At 46.3% G+C, this 13,752-nt stretch overlaps 1 protein-coding gene across 4 annotated transcripts in view; it reads right to left on the bottom strand.

Moving 5' to 3' along the window:
• Positions 1-13,752, bottom strand: part of LOC117604775 (uncharacterized) — a 60,892-nt gene that overhangs the window by 36,481 nt on the left and 10,659 nt on the right. Inside the window, exons 1-2 of one of the 4 annotated variants that reach the window (XM_076688272.1) lie at positions 6,826-8,113; positions 5,985-6,735 (exon numbers count right to left, since the gene is read on the bottom strand). The exons of 2 other annotated variants lie outside the window; for them this stretch is intronic. The gene's annotated coding sequence lies outside the window, so the exon portion shown is untranslated. Of the gene's footprint in view, positions 1-5,984; positions 8,114-13,752 lie in introns of those variants that run through there. One more of the 4 variants, XM_076688270.1, reaches the window with a different exon arrangement.

Below are 13,752 nucleotides of genomic sequence, written 5' to 3'. Positions count from 1 at the left end.
TTTTGTCCTATCATCGTCGAGGTCGTCCGTCCTCTCCCCAGACCCCTCGATGCTCCCCCACCCCCGCACCCCCTCTCCCACCCGCCCCTTCGCCCCGAGTCCGCGCGACGAAAGGGGCCGCTCTCTGCCTGGCTTTTTGTAAAATCTCCCATCCTCCACCATTGCCACCACCACCATCACCATCACCATCACCATTCGCCTCTATCCTTCTCTGATCTTCCTCCACCTTCTCTCCTTGTTCTAACTCTTCGTTTTCCTCACTCTTCTATGGTGTTTTGCTGGATATACACGGCAGGATATGTGGATCGAGGCTCTGTAGGTGCATCGTACACAAGCCAGACGCCTCGGGTACGATACCTAATACTTAGCCTGACGGAAAAGACGCTAGGGTATGCTAGGGATAACTAGATAGAGCTTAGGGATAACTAGGGTGACGAACGAAGATACAAGTTCAATTATTCGTCTCCTTACCACCGTCAACGTCTTAAACCTGGTGTTTTGAAGTTCTTAGGAGCAAGTGCTTTGCAGCTTCTAGAATTTGAGCCTGGCTCACCATATGGTTTCTCGGTATCGAGCCGAGAGAACAGTTCCGAAAGGAAATTTTCGAGAAACCTAATTCCTAAATCTCCAACGACGCCTTTCTGTCTGCCCTTGAAACGGAAGACAAAGGAAGAGACAAGTACCCTGACGAGATTTCAAACGAGAGCAAACGATCTCGTTTTAGGATATAATCGACGGTTATTTATACACGTTGGTTAAAAAAGGGTTGATACTCTTTTCGGGCACCCTAAAGATACGAGAATAGGCCGCACGGAAACAGCGAACTCTATTTATCCAGGTGAACTTTCATTACGATTTCAAATGACGTACAAAGTGAAAAGGTTCGGCCGGTGCCAAATATAAATGGCCCGTGCCATTACAAAAATATGTTCATCCGACAAGGATTGCTCCTGTTCCATGTATCGGAGATACCGTCAGACTAGGTCACGTCCTTCGTCGCCCACCTTGGTTAACCCCTTAACGCGCGCATTCTTTTTCCGCTCGGAAGAACTATTTTCCGTGCCAAGAGAATTTTATTACTTTAATAACGTCAAAGTGTAGAGAGTGAAAATGAAAAAAGGAGATCATACGTTGGTTCGTCGTCTGAGGGGTTTAAAAGTAGAGTCGCGAAACTGAAACCGAGAAATTATAGCTTATTTCGACTTTTTTTTTTTTTTTTCAGAATTTCGCGAGTACCTACGTCGCGAACGAACGAGCCACGTTGTTCCCTTTTCTCGTTCAAAGCAGCGGCGCGAGTTCAAAGCTCGAGAGAGCGGGAACTTCCGGTGGAACGATGCAACGAGTCAGGCATTCCGTGGCTGCGAAGTTCGAGTTGCTTGGGCCCGAGGCTCGCGCTCTTAATGACGCCAGAATCAACGGCGGAAGTGTGCTTTAGAGTTCTCGAGCGCGACTCGAAGCGATCGAGTCGAACGAGATCGTTTGTTTGCACGGTTCAAGCTGTTTCGTAAACAGCTGCCCGTTGCACTACGCTACATCTCCCTGTTCCTGTGTCTTTCTAACACGATTATATCGAAGGTGTACGAAACATTATGTTTATTAACGCATTAATCGGTATAATCGAAACTGTCGTCTCGAATTTTAATCCATTGCTTTTCAACTTGCATAATTTCACCGAGTTAAGAAATAAATATAAAATATGAAAAATGCGTGCACGGGTAGACTAATGGTGTCATTGATCGACGTTAACAACCGGAAGTAACACGGTACGTTATAAATAAAAATGGGGTAAAGTTGAAAGAGAAACAAAAAAAATTGAACAAGTGGAAAGTTCAGTATGTCTTATTACGTACGTCCGTATCTACTGCGGGACTTAAAGCGTTAGCCTATCTACTGCGGCTGATCGTCGCAGTAGAAATGGCCACGTATGGTAAGACGTTACGCTAAACTTGAGATACCGATGGTAATGAAGGCGGTTTTGTAATAGAAATTGAAAATTACCGGTGATCAAGGCAAGCGTGACAGGGTTCCGCCGATGAAAAATCGAAGGGGTCACATGCACGCGACCGATGGCAATGAGTGTGGTTGAAAAATTGCCTCGTAAATTACGTACAGGGTGCACGACGGTATTGCAGAAGTATCAAGAATCATTTAATAAATGTGCAAACAGGACGTTTGTTTATGCACCGACAGCCACCTCCTCCATTCTTCCTCTTCTTGTTCGGTGCGGCTCTATCGATCCAGAAAAAAAACTCCGCGAACCGAAACGCGGAAACGTGCATGCAAAAACACGGGGCCCGCTCGAATTCCGCTTAATATTTCATGGAACGCGAAGCGTTGCACCGTATCCTCGTATTATTCGTGTCAACCATCTGTGTGGGAGTATGATACCAGTCGTCGGTGACTATAGTTTGAGAACCGAGCCTTAGCGATCGATCGATCGATCGACTTTCCATTTCCCCACTGTCTTACATACACACATAGGTAGTAAAGTCCAAAAGTTTTACATTTAAATAACAGCCGATGTCTTGGCTTCTATTCATTTAACGATTTCATAGCGACGATTTTTTAGCACATTTTCTTATTTCAACGCAAATGCTAATTTTTAATGGTTTATGCGTCTTTTTGTATATATTTCCTTTTTTATTAATATGCTCGATAGGTTGCGCATGTAACACTTGGATTTTTCATGAAAGACCATCGTCGAGCAAACGTGACAGATTATGTAAAATGTTCAATTTGCTTATTCGATACGTCCAATATATGTATACACGCGCAGATATACATGGATAATTTGCCAGAACGGTGATTGCGAACGACGGGCGAGGAATAATTTTGCTAAATGGGAGGAAACAAAAAATATTCACGAGAAGAAAAAAAAAAGTCTCGAAAATCGCATTCGATTAACGAGTATGTTTACCGATTACATTTCATTTCCATATTCATCGCTAGTAATTTGATCATTTTAACCGATAGAATGTCGGATGATCGAACGATTCTTGACGTCAATGTAATCTTGTTGCCGTAGAATAATTTTCCTTCGGTCGTACATTGCCATGTTATCGTACGAATCCATTGAATTTTCAAAAAATCAATTAACATTTTCGGTGACTCATAAACGTTTCGGTCTATCATTCTAATTCGAAGACGTGAAATTTGAAAAATCATTTGCATTACAATGAGAGACGTATAAAATGAAATTTTCATTAGCACGGGACCGGGGAAGTTTAAAATTTAGTGCTCTTAATTGAGTTGAAATCAAGCGAGAAAAGATATTCTTCGATCCAGCATCGGAGCAGAACGAGGGAAAAGCGAAAGGAAAGCGTAACAAATATAATACAATTGTAATATTCTTACAATCGAGAGAACTAAAATTAAATTCTACGACCTAATTTTAAAGACGACAGAAAAATGAAACGAACGCAGCAATTCGACTGCAGTTCTCTTACAATGGAGAAAATTAAAACAGAATTCCAGGAGTCAGTTTGAAAAGTCAGTTGCAAGCAAGGGGAGGAAAGATGGAAGAAAAATGAAACGAATGCAACGGAATTGTAATTTTTTCTTCTAATCGAGTATTAAATGAAAATTTTTCGATCAGGTTTCACACGTATACCGTGATTTTCACACGGTACGGGAACGTGTTAAAATGCAACAGGTCTTCGAGACTGGGCCGAATGGATTCGAGTTCTCGATCTGGCGGACCACCGTTCGTCCGGAGATCAGAGCCTTTCCCTTTTCGCAGCCACCGAATGACCCGTGTGCCTTTTACACTTTTACTTCGGGTTCGTCGCGCTTAATGAGGATAACAACGGTGGCCATCAAACGCCGCCCAGAATAGAAACGTTCCAGTTAAGTTCCGTGACTATTCTTGCCGTCCTAGAAATTCGTACACTCGATATACCTCCTGTACTTGCTAACGTTTTACCTTGGAATTATTTATCAATATTTGTAACTTATTAATGCTAATAATAATTTATATCAGAAATCGAAAACCATTTTAATTTGCCAAATGTCACCGACTGAAATAATACTGGAATGCTTGCACTCGAAATACCTAGAACAACGTGCCCTCAGTTATCCACTCTCCGTCTGCTCCGTTTCAATCGGCACTATACCCGAATACCAATTTTCAATTTCCTCTATCTCGAAAACGAAACCACATATTGCAAAATCGTAAAGGACTTTTCGATTTTTCATTGGCAATGGAAAAGTTTCAAAGGCACAATGAAATAAACGATTGTGATTCATTCGTTGATGATCGTCACGAACGAAGTTATAAAATTCCAACGAAAGATAAGTTCGTTACAATGACCAAGCGTTTCTGCGGGCAAACCGGTATACGGACGATCGATTTAACAAGCATTGTACGACTTTTCTAAGGTGAAGAGAAAAAATAAGTCGATCGACTGAGATAGATGAGTCGAGGAAAATTGCATGCGTTTTCTATTCCAGACACGAGGGGGATTATGCAAACGATGTATTATTATTCGCGAACGGTTACAATTATAGGTAAATATAATAAATTATCGCGACACGCGTCGTTAAGCTTATTAAAAGCTACCATATGTTCCAGTATGCTCAACTATTAGCCTATTTACGCTAAATATGCTAGCAATCAGGTTAATTTCCGATCGATGCGAAGAGCACCTAAGAAATAATACTTATACGAAGTTTCTAAAACATGAAACTTAATTTCACTTAAGAGTAAAATAAAATCAAAACACTCGTGCTCTATAAATATAATAATAGAGAACGCAACGGATGCGCTCCCTAGTCGATCCCTTGAATAAATCTTGTCACGTCACCGTTTATCAGTTCGTAACATCGACGGAGAGGAGAAAAATCGAATCCACGAGCGATCGATTCGCACAGCTGGTTATCCACAACGCGCACGTATGCACGGAGCGACAGAATAAACGAGTTACAATCGTGGGTGCATATGTGTCCGTGTATGGGCCACGTACCATTGCGGGCCAGCGATGGGAACGACCCTCTCGCGATCAATCGATCAATCTTAGATGTAAGTTTTCAATTTTCATCTGGGTCATCTAGTACCTCCTCTAATATTTATAATACTGGTGCATACAAATTTTATTTTCGTCAATCGTATCGGGTTTAAATTGTAAATTTAATTCGGGTTTAAATTAATTCGTTTAAATTGTAACTCTGAATCGAAGGTTGATCGTTAATTGAACTTGCTACGATTGGAGAAAATTGAGAAACAATCAAATGATCGCGACAGAATCGATCCCATTGCTAGGCGGGATTCATCCGGCTCGAACCGCGCAATTCTGCGTGAACGCAACGAGAGTACGCGTAGCGTAAGGTTCGAACGCACGTGTGTAAGTCCGTCAATTCGCCCCCTTCCAACGTTACTTTACCCCCCTACCATCACGGCCCTGACAAAACTGCCGACTCTATTGGTGCAACCCTTACCCTTCCCCTCGCTACCACGGACGACTCATTCCATTCAGTCACCCGTACGAACCTCGAAACGCTGCCACGCTACGAGCATGCCGCGTGCTCTCCTTTCCTCTCTCTTTCTCTCTTTCGCATCGTATCTCGCTCCCACCGCGTCGTTTCCCTTTCTTTTTCTTTTAACCGTCAGCTTACATCTGCACCTCTCGCTCGTTCTGTTCCGTCGAGATTATCTTTGTCGGTGGTGCGCGGGACCGCGATAACACCGTCTCTGTTCAATGGCGCAGACAAGAGGCAACATGCGTCGCGGAAACGTTCGCACAGGTTTCTAACCTGACCTACGCGTGGCACGGCCAGGGGCGAGAGATCCCGGTGCAATGTCATCCGGTTAAGGAGGCTCGCGCACGCATGCGTTCGCGCGTGTCGCCTCGTTCGAAGATTCGCGACGATTGCCGAGACGAAGAGGTTAGAAATCTGTTTGTTATTCGAAACCTGTCGCCGGTCTGTTTCGTTTGACCGACAGTTTAAAAACAAATGAGGAAATAAACGGACGATGTACGATTACGTACGTTATTTTTGGTCGATTATAGCCGGTACTCGGTGCTGTCAAAGTTGCGTTTTCCGTGAGGAGGATCGACGTCTCCGTCAGACCTCGGACCTCGATCCGGACGTGGTGAATCACTGTCGGTGCGTCGGTGCTAGTGTCGTTGCGCGGCACAAATTTGATTCGAACTATACAGGCGGTTCTCTTTCGACACACTTGGCACAACTTGGAAACTTTCTACGAAAGCACGCGCGTAAAAAAGTCAACGTTTGAATGGATAGACGAGGATCTCGCATAGCACGATCGTTCTCGATCTCGCGTTAGAGTTAATCGACGCTCTTGTTTTTTAGTAAGACACTCGAGCAGCGTTAAGATAGGTCGTTTCAACCGGTGTCGATGAATCTCACAATACGAATGCGAGGAAAACGGGGAGTGAAAAAAAAGAAAAAAAGCGAAAGATAACAATGCACAGTGTCTCCGTCGAGTCAGCGGCAAGATACGCTACAGTACATAGTGTTCAAGTTAAAATAGTCGACTATAGTCACTTGGGTCCAAAGAAGCTCGGTTGCCTTCGTCGCGCGCAGAGATGCGCGAGACCGCCTGTCTTTCTCCCTTCCCCACCTCTCAAACTCCCCGATTCTTTCCTGCTATCCGTCTTTCTTTCCCCTTCGTCTTTCTCGTTCCTCGCGTTTCTCCTTATTGCCCGCGCCTCTACTCCCGTACCCTTTTGTCCGGGAAGAAGAAACGCAGGTCGAGAGGAGGCTCGTGCCCCGTCGCTGCTGGTAATAACACGAACGTGAAATTAGTGTAGCCAGATAGGCTGCAAAATCGTGATATTTTAGAATCGTGTATTCTTTACCGCGTACCCTTCTCTCGGCTCGCTCAATCGTAGCCAGATAAATACTCGGCTGAACTTTTGCGGAAAAACAATTCGACGAAACCGATAAGAAAGGTCAGCGCTCGTTACGCGATTACCAAGCGATTCCCTCCTTCGTTTGGAATTTAAATAGGTTCGATCGAAACTGTTTATGGTCGATGCTCCGAATTAACAAAGAATCCGAAACTGAACGTTTCAATTTTATTACGGAAAAACGGCAACAACGCTCGTTAATTATCTCTCTTATTTTTATTACACTGTTAGAATCGCACTCGATCACTAAAAAGGAAACGCTATAAAAGCATGTTTTTCCTTACTACGCGTACATCCGCGACGAGCACGCACATCGCTCTCCTACCTCGTCACATTTTCGACTTCTGCGCGTTCTGTGTATATACAACAAGCAGCACGCACAACCGCTCCCCACCGAATACGACGCGTGTGTATCGTCGGCGTGTAACGGGGCAGACTTTGCTGAGGTACCAGGGGGAGACGAGGAGAGAGAGAGAGAGAGAGAAAAAAAAAGAGATAGATAAAAGAAGATGGGTCTAACTTCCGAGTGACGGAAAAGAAGCACCCGAGGAGCTAGGGAGAGAGGGACGGACAGACGGACAGAGTGAGAGTAGCGGCGCGGAGCGAGTGGGTGGTGCGCGGAGGAAACGCGCTCCGAAGGGCGCGCGAAAAAGGGCACGTGTACGAAGTCGCGAAGGGCGGGTTCGCGTGGCGGTGTGAAAAGTGAAATGACAACACGCACTTGGCGCGTCGTTGACTCCGTGAACGGTGTACCGGTAGAGCCTAGATACGATACTGAGGGCTCGACTCGACTCGTAGCGGCGCTTTCCTCAAGAGGGCGGGAGGTAGGAGAAAGAGATAGAAAGAGAAAGCGAGCAGGAACTACGGGGAGAGAGAGAGGTTGAGAGAGTAAAAGAGAGCGCGAGCGAGGAAGAACGTCACAGAAAGAGAGAGAGAGAGAAGAGTCGTGGTAGGAGATGCGGGAGGGGCCGGAATTCTCTCTGTTATAGATTAAAATTTTTTACGGGGAAGATATTGATTGTTGCTTTTTATTAATGTACATTAAAGTGGCGCCGCGGAGGTGGGAGTGCTCCCGCCGGTAAGTCGTTGCCCGCGAGTGGGGAGAAATCGTACGGAGTGGGAGACGGTGAGCGAAGGTAGGGTAGAGAGGTACGCGATATATAACGTACAGGAAGGGGAATCGAGGCGCGGGAAGACGTGGTGGGAGTGGGCCGACGATGAGGGCGGTGGAGGAGTAGACGAGAAAAGCAAGAAAAGTAAGAACGAGCGCGCGGCGCACTCTGGAAAACGAAGGCAGAAGGGAGGAAGTTTAAAAAAAAAAAAAAAGAGAGAGAGAGAGAAGGGGGGGTGGATGGAGGAAGGAGAGTTTCGCAAGGGGTCGAGACAAGGCGAGGCACGACGGGGGTGGACGATCCTTAGGGACGGGGGGATCGGAGTTTGAAGCGGCGGAAATAGTGCCATAAATACGAACATTTTTCGTAGCGTCTTGCAGCCCTGTTTTGACAATCATCCCTACCAACGACGCGATGGTACCCCTCCGTCATGCAATTCCCCCCTCCTAATGTTCGCACAGCCTTCTTCCCCACGAGGCTATCCCCTCTCGAACTACCGCGCCGCGCTTTTGGATCTTAAGTACGCGGGGATACATGTATATACGCGGCGAACGGACAACGGGCACACGGAGATTCAACGACGACGACTACGACGACGATGCTTCGTCTTGCACCCCTTTTGCCTCGCCAACCAGTCACCCTTTTCAGTCAGACCCCCTCCCCAGCCCCTGCCCTGTACTCCTGCCAGCCGCCTATTCTTCTACTCGCTTTGACATTTTTCACGAGTTAAGGCCCGCTCGAAGTTCGCGGAAATCCATCTTGCGTTGCCTCGAAGGAGTACGTAACCGCCTTCTCTCCCTCGCTCGTTTGCTTTCTCCCCCATCTCGCCATTTCCCCCGCATCACCCTCCCACCCCCACCTCCTACTACAGCCACTCTTCCTCCTACTCCTCATCCTCCGTCGGTTCCTCTCTTTTTCTCTTTCTCTTTCCTTTTTCCTTTTTTCCCTTTTCCTTTTTCTTTTTTTTACTTCGATTCTTTTGCCTCGCCTTTTTTCAGGGGGAGCGAACCGAGGGACGCGAACGACGGATCGATTCTTCGTTTCGAGAGGACTGCACCGACGAACGGGAAGAGGGACGGGGGGGGTGAAAATTCCATGGGCCTCGTAATTGCCGAATCACCGACGCGTCGCGTCGCGTCGCGTCGCGTCGCAACGATCGCCACGATAAGACGCGTACACGGCTAATTTTCGGCTCATAAACAAGCCTACGGATCGACTAATTGCTTGCTCGTTAATCATCGATAGGTAGGTGTGGTACGAGCTGCTCGGCGACGATTAATCGTGCAACCACTCGCGGAGAGAAACTCTCGTAGTTTCGTGTTACACCAGCCGCCCGCGATCTGTGTAGGTTGCGCGGGCCGTGTAACTCTGTACACCGGTCTGTAACGTTACACTTTGCCCGTTACCATCACACGCGAAACTTTGTCGCTCTTTGCCCGTAACGCGGGAACTTTGTCTTTTTCGATCGAATCGAGGACATTTCTTGGATTTCATTTAGAATTCAACGAATTCAAACGTTCTTGTAAATACCAAGTATTCAATAAAAGAAGCTTACAAAATTTTAACACCTATCCCCCGTTCGAATCCCGTTTCCGGGCACGCGTGCGACTTCCGGGTGGAAGTGCAGAAAAAAAAGAAACTCCGCGGTGGGATTATATTTCGTCGTAGTAACCCGTCCCCGGGCTTTTCGTGCGTGAACCAAGAAGCCCCTCGTGGAGTATACAAGGAAAACGAAACTACGTAGAGTCCAAGTATAAAACCAACCATCGGGGTCGCGCGATCGATTTGACGGCTGTTTTGTTATCCATACAAAAGTTGACAGGCCGCGAGTACTACGTCTATTTCTACCACGAAAGGATGCGTTATGTGAACCGGACCATTCTGTCTAATTAAGGCAGTCCCCCTTTTACTTCCGTCTAACTTTGCTCCTATTCACGTGTAGCTTTTCATCGGCGAACAATCCCGTTGGCACGTAACACATTGTAAATCTAATTATCAAAGAAAAAGATGCGAAATTCAGAGGAGGGGGTTTCGTGAATATGTACTTCAAATACGTCGCTAAGACGCAAAACGAAAATGATACGTTATTAAAATGATTTTGATTTTTCGAGAAAAACGACGACGTCAGCGGAAAGGGGTCGACGGCATCCCGTTTGGCCGGTAGGACGCGTTCACCGAAACCGCCCGACGTATCTTATCGCGTCGCGGGAAGGAATTTTGATTAGGAAGGCAGCTCGTTTCTTAGCCAGAGATTCTGCAATACCGTCTACGAGTCAACGAGAGAAAGAAACGGCGTTCGTTTGAAAGCCATCGGGAATAAAATCGTAGAAAATATAAAAAGTACATAGAGTAGGGGGGAAGGGTTGGTAGCGTAGGAGAAAGAAGAAAAGGAGGAGGGATTTATTAAAGCGAAAAAACGATATCAGGCGCGGCCTTCTGCTTTCTCGTTCATCACAGTCCTCGGCAGCGATATATTTTCTTCTTTCTTTTTTCGAATAACGAGCATCATCGTTATGGCTCTTCCCCACCACCCACAACCTCCTACTATCACCACCCTATCCCTCTCTTCTTTCCGCCTTTTCCTACCAACCACCCCCCCACTACCACCTTTGTTCGTTCGAAGCGAGTGAACCGAGTCCAGGTTTAATTCTCAAAGCGATAGCAATTTCCAGGCGCAGGAAAAAAGGAATAAAGAGGATCCAGAGGAGGAGAGGGAGAGGGTGAGCACTGGCGAAAGAGTGAGACCGAGAGAGAGAGAGAGAAAGAACTACCCACCCTGTCATACTCGATCGATCTGACCTAAGCAATTAATCTATTTAACCTTTCTACGCTGCCGCGCCGGGACTAAAGGAAAGACGATGGATTAAATTATTGCATACTTGAAATTCCAAAGGGATCGAGGAAACTGCGAGCGACGTTGGATGGCTATACGACGTTCGTGGAATTGCGAAATGAACGTTAGAAAGGGAGGAAAGGGGGACAGAAACGAGAGACACATGGTGTAATGATTATAAGGGGATTACTTTTCACCGAACACGAGAGCACCGCAGTTTCGTGTAACGTTTAGACTCGAATCTCATTGGTGCGTTGCGTCACTGGTGTGCACCGTCGTGAGACAGTATCATGAGAAAATTAACGTAGAATCGTAAGAAATCGTGCTAGAATTTTCAACAAAATAATCAGAATTACAGGAACTTCTTATTCCAACTTGAACAGCTCTAGTTTCAATTTTCTATTTTCGTTGGCCGAACTCGCAACGCTGGGACACCCTGTATAACAATTATTTGCATGCAACAATATCGGGCTACACGCATCACGGTGTCGCTTTACAATGTTCTCGACTTGCAGCTAGCCGTTCGTTGATGGAATCGAGCTGCTTCATTGAATCGCTCGAACCGTGGCTATTTCTGTTGGCACGTTGATCGCCGCTGTCTTTTCGCGATCAATTAATTAACCGACGCGATAATAAACGCTTTTCACGTCGCGTTAACACAGGCGCGGTTTATACGTGTAGTTAATCGGCCAGCGTGTCGTTGTTCGACAGAGGGGAAAAAGGCTGATTTTAAAACAATTTTCGACACGAGACCGCACGGTTGTTAACCTTTTAATCCACCATTTTAATGTACCATTATTATTTTCTATAGCTAGGTCAAAAATATTAACGATGTCCGTGTAACGCATAGGGCTTACCGCGTGAAAGGGTTAAACGATTATTCGAAAGTCGATGGGACCGTGCTCGATACGAGTGTACGCGCACAATTTACTTCAATTCCGTTCACAGGGATCAGGATGCTCGATGACACTCGTCGCATTGACACTCGTCATCTCGTGAAAAAGTTTTTCCGCCCTTCAATCGCGACCCTCCACGCGGCGTTGGTCGGTCTCGTTTTCAGCTCGGCTGAGCCGAACGCGTAGCAACTTTCTGCAAAATTATTCCACGGCGCTGAAACGAAAGCGTACAGCCACGAGTGCGGCTCTAACTTCTGCTAAATTGATTTCTGAACGAGCAGTACTTGTGCAACGGCCAACTGAACCGTTCGTTTTCGTCAAATTCATCGAACCGGTACACGCGGTGCCGCTCTTAACACTTAACCGATCGAAACTCTATTAAACCTATCATTACTCGGCTTGCCGGGACAAAGTGCAACGCGACGGGATTCGGAGGGTTTTCAAAGCGAAATGCCCTACAGAACGATCGGTACACAGTTTCGAACTTAACAAACGGGGGCGGAGGAGAAAATTCGAACTGTCTTTTACTTCTTTTTTTTTGTTTTTTATCCGACCACCATAGCACGAACCCGAAGTGATGCATCGCTCCATTTCGCCGTGCACACCGTATAAATTTTAATTTCGACGCGACGGGGAAAAGATAATGGCGCCGCGAACGAGCATTTTCCATGTTCTCCTCTCTTTTGCCACGTCGAATCCAGTCAGCGAATGCATTAGGGCCGATCGAAGGTCAGGAATGAACAAAAACCGCATAACGCGTGAAAAATTCCTTGAAAAACAGGAAACTCTCGAGGCCCACGCGAATTTCGTCGAAAAATATCGAAAGGTTAACTAACAACGCTCGGATCGCCGATACAAAGTTTCTTCACCCTTTCGTGGTACTTTTCCGGCTTCGTAACCTTGCAATCGTTCGTGCAGGATGCGTAAATCCGACGAGGTAGCAGGAAAAAAAAATGAGGAAGAAGAACGCGTTAAATAAATTTAAATTTAACTGATCGATTGTTGATCGATGAGATTGAACTGACAACGCAAAATCGGTTGCTATTTTTGTAAGCGGGAAATCCATTAGCGAGCGGTTCGGATTCAAAGTAAAAAAGTAAGGATTTCTGTGCAAAGTCAACGAAGCGCATCATTGAGAGAGAGAGAGAAAAGCCAGTTTTCTTCAACTGGTCGTAGAACAAAGATTGTCTTTGAACGCGACAAAGGCATTGGCGGTCGCCATCTAGGCGCGTAGACGACGACAGGAATCGCAAAATCAATTTGCATTATTCGTTTAAAAGTGTGCTGGTCCGTGACGTCAGCGTAGCGGGGTGGTAGGCGCGTAAGAGGGTGTCGAACGGAGGCAAGTGGCTCCGTCTGGTCGTCGATGCTCTCAAACAATCCCTTTTCTCCACTTCCACCACCCTCGTTGCTTGCCACCACCACCGCCACCGCCGTCAACCTCCCACCTTTCCTTTTACCCCTGACGAGTTACCAACGGACACCCCTTTCGCGATCCACCTCTCCTGCCAGCCCCTTTATCATACTTTTGTATACGTCCCTTAGCCATCGAAGCCTATGCAACCTCCACCCCCCCCCCCCCCTGTTTTCTTCCCTCTGCAACCCCTCGTGACACCCACCAGAACACCCTCTTACGCGCACAAACACTTCTTCCTCCTCTCTATCCGTTCATCTCTCCTCCCTAATACACACTTTCACCCGTCCACCACTCTTCTTCCGCCCTTTCTCTGCGTGAAACACGACCCTTAACCCTCTGTTTACTCAGGATTACCAAGTTTCTCCGTACTTGATTCTGTAATGAAAGTTATTTCGCGACAGCTCCTTCCGTGCTGTGTCTTTTAATAACCGACGACTTTTGTCTCAGCTCGGCTTGCCTCCACCTTCGGCGGTTCGGTTTTGTCATTTTCGACGAATAATTATCGAATTTAATTAGAAACTGCTACTTTCTTCGGACCCGTGTACGATTGTTCCAAGTTTCTTTCCGCGACTCCTTCGAAGAACGAAAACTCGTAGAATTTGATTTTCTTTTCGTATCTTAATGA

Source organism: Osmia lignaria, chromosome 5 (assembly GCF_051020975.1).
Source record: "Osmia lignaria lignaria isolate PbOS001 chromosome 5, iyOsmLign1, whole genome shotgun sequence".
Lineage (NCBI taxonomy): Eukaryota > Metazoa > Arthropoda > Insecta > Hymenoptera > Megachilidae > Osmia > Osmia lignaria.
The sequence above is the reverse complement of the archived record's forward strand: the minus strand, read 5'-3'. Positions and strand labels throughout refer to the sequence as shown.